The sequence below is a fragment of the Lepidochelys olivacea genome, assembly GCF_965140295.1.
Source record: "Lepidochelys olivacea isolate rLepOli2 genome assembly, chromosome: 15".
NCBI classification, from domain to species: domain Eukaryota; kingdom Metazoa; phylum Chordata; order Testudines; family Cheloniidae; genus Lepidochelys; species Lepidochelys olivacea.
Window position 1 is genome coordinate 17,283,236 of NC_140425.1, and position 3,364 is coordinate 17,286,599.

The window sequence follows — 3,364 nt, forward strand, 5'->3', positions numbered from 1 at the left end:
TGTTGTTGTTTTCTTCTCAGTGCATTTTAAAAACATCACTGATCATTTACATTTTGTCTTTTTTAGAAAAGTAAAACAGTTTGGATCTTTGTACAACCTTAATTGTTGTTCACACAAATGCAAATGCTAAAAAATGCCCCTAGGTGACCAGTCCTGACCAACTACATGCTTCTGAATCCTTTTAAAATTTGAACTGGAGTTCATTTATCTGGGCACAGTGCATGGAGGGGAAGGAGGAAAATACAGGAAACTTACCAATAAGAATTACCTGTACGTGGCAGAAAAAGAGACTTAAACTCTCCCTTTGTATCATTCTCTAGTAGCTTTTGTCAGAGCTACAAGAGCTGATTAAGATCATTGTCCCATTTTTGCAACCTTAAGATGAGGCTTTGAAAATGAGGATCATTTGTGTCTTTTAAGGATGGGTCTTTAAAAATGAGGAATGGTGATGGGCTGTTAAATTGTCAAATCACGACCTGCAATAGGAAGAAAGCAGCACTGATCACTGGTAAGAGTATTCTGGGCTCCAGCAATTCTGGACTGCAGAGCAGCTCATAGGCAGCCAGATAAAGCCACGGTAAATTAGAGCAGTCCCTAAGAGCTGCACTGACCTTCTGAGAGGCATAGTACAGAACCTGACCCTCGTCATACATAGTTTGCCATCATCGTTTCCTAGATTTTAGTTTCCTGTTGAGCTGATGATGAATAGGGTTTGTGCCATCTGTACCCCCCAAAGGCTTGCTTTAACAATGGTTAATTGAGTTCAAAAGCAGGGTGTCATCAAAATTTTATATGGAACACAGATGCAGAAGCCACAGGTGTCAGATAAATCTCTATGAATAAATGTTTATAAATATATTGGGTTTTTACCATAGTTCAAAATAGGCATTTGCTCTTGTATGTTTTAAAACTGAGAACTGCATTCCAGCATGAAATACGCACACAGCAGCTTGTTGCATGATTTGCTGGCAATAGAAGAATGACAAGCCGCAGCCAGTGGCACTGGAGAGCCGTGCTGTTTTTATTGGTCTTTATAATGCATTTTCTGAACCCTTGACCCCAAATAAGGGCTCTCCTGTCAGCATAATTATTCCACCTCCCCGAGCAGCAGTAGCTATGTCAGCGGGAGAGCTTCTCCCACCAGCGTAGCATTGTCCACACCAGCGCTTAGGTTGGTGTAACTTACGTCGCTCAGGGGGGTGGCTTTTTCACATGCCAGTGACTTAAGTTATATTGAAGTTAAGCGCCAGTGTGTACAAGGCCTAAGGCATGACATCACAGTCTAAAAAAACCTGCCTCTTCCATAAATTGTTCTTTTTCTTCTATTAAACACTAAATCTTAGTGGAATAAGAGCTTTAGAGCCTGAACATGGGATAGCTTCTTTTCAGGTCTTAAAGTTCAGTTTGCAGCAGTTTTTTCTCACCCCATAACAATTAAACTTTTATGTTTGTATCCATTGGGGACTAGACTCTATTCTAGTCTAATCCTCTCTGCTCTTCTGAGCTTCCTCCTGGAGCAGCATTCTAATAGGGCAGAATGAGAATGCCGATCCGCTTTAATAGATTCCACTGTCCATGTGCTAGCCTGGCAATTGGTGGTGACTTCGCGGTGATGTATGCTGTGATCACCCCCAAAGTGTGGAATTCACATCCTCTTGGCAATCCGCCATTCCTCCTTGCTTTTGAACAAAGCCTGAGAGCCCTTCTGAAATTGCTTTTATTATAACTTCTGGCCACACATAGACAACCTTTCCCCTTCTGTCTATGCAGGGCATCTTGGGGCCTGATCTTGCAAGGTGCTGTGCAGTTTCCAGCAGCAGAGCGCCATCACTGCAACTGACATCACAGGAGTGGGCCTCTCGTTTGTAATTTTGAGGGTGGCTTTATTCAATTTTGCTTTTAAAATATATTCATAGTTTGTTCAGACTCCCAAGTGCCTGTCTTTACAAATGCTCTTTCCTTTGAGCATATTGGCAGGGGTTGGTCCCTGATTGCTGCAGGATGGAAGTGGCCCAGCAGAGGGCAGCAAAGAATAACTAAAATGGCATGTTTGGTCCCAGGCTATGAGAGAGACAAGGTGGGTGAAGTAATACTTTTTATTGGACCAACTTCTGCTGGTGGAAGGTACAAACTTGCAAACTACACAGAGCTCTTCTTCAGGTCTGGGGAAGGAAGCAGAGTGTCTGGTGGCATGGTTATCTTCGCTGTCCCTCGTCTGAGTGTGGTGAAGACTTGGTATGTCAAGCCATCACTGGCAAGTGTCTCCCACAGAAGAGGAGATAGCGAGAACAGGGAGGTGACTGGGAATTTTGAGTATGTATTTAAAACCGATTTAATGAAAGGCACATTCTGGGTTTTATTTTAAAAAGCACAAAAAGGGGAGAGAATTTTCAAATGGGTGAGGCCCCTGGAGATGCAGCTCTAACGTTCAGGTGAGCTTTGTATATCTCCTGCTTGTGGATCTTCTTGTGAAAAGTCAGAACTGTCAAGTTACAGAGGAGCTATAGCTTATAAAATTGATCTCTTCTACCTTTGCATTACTTTCCTAGGGTAAACTCCATTCTGAGGATAACTTGCGTCTATTATTTAAAACCTTTCTTTTAAAATGTGTGTTCGGTCTATTTTGGAAAAGGAGAGCGTGGTGGGAAAAAATGGCTGTGGCCAGCCATCATTTGGCTCCTGTATGACGTGTAAGACAACAAAAAAACGACGTGACTTATGGTTTTCAGCTGCAATTTTTGTCCCTGCCTGAGGAGGCACTTATGCACCCTACGGTCACAGCTGGAGTAACAATTAGGCTTCTTGGGAGCATGGGTGCTTTATAAGGTGGACAGGCAGTGAAGGAAAGAGGCTTAAGAGTGGTGAGAGTATCAGAATCTGGATTTCAAGGAAACAGGATAGGAGATGATTTTATCTGAAGGGAGAAGGGACGTGATCTCTGGATGGAAAGACAGATACAACGCAGAGGACAAAGATATAATTTAACAGGTGGTGGACGGGGTAATGTTAAGGCAAGCAGCAAGAGAGGACTAATTTATTCAGAGTTTGGGCTCACTCATGTAAGTTGTTTTATATCTGGGTAATTCTTGCTCTTGAAAGAACATGTAATGTTACTGGTGGAAGGTAGCTCTAGTGTGCTCCATCACCTACAGAGATTTAATTTGTTTGAAGTTGCCCACCTGATAGCCATCTTGGATGTAAATTCTATAACCTGAGAGGCTCTCTTCCAAAATGCTTTCAGGGTTTCAGGACTCATAAATGAAATGAAAAGCGAATAAACTATACCATGATTGAAACACATACAATATGTAGGAATAGAACTTGTTCTCACAACCTCTCACCCTCATACTTTTTCCAGAATAAC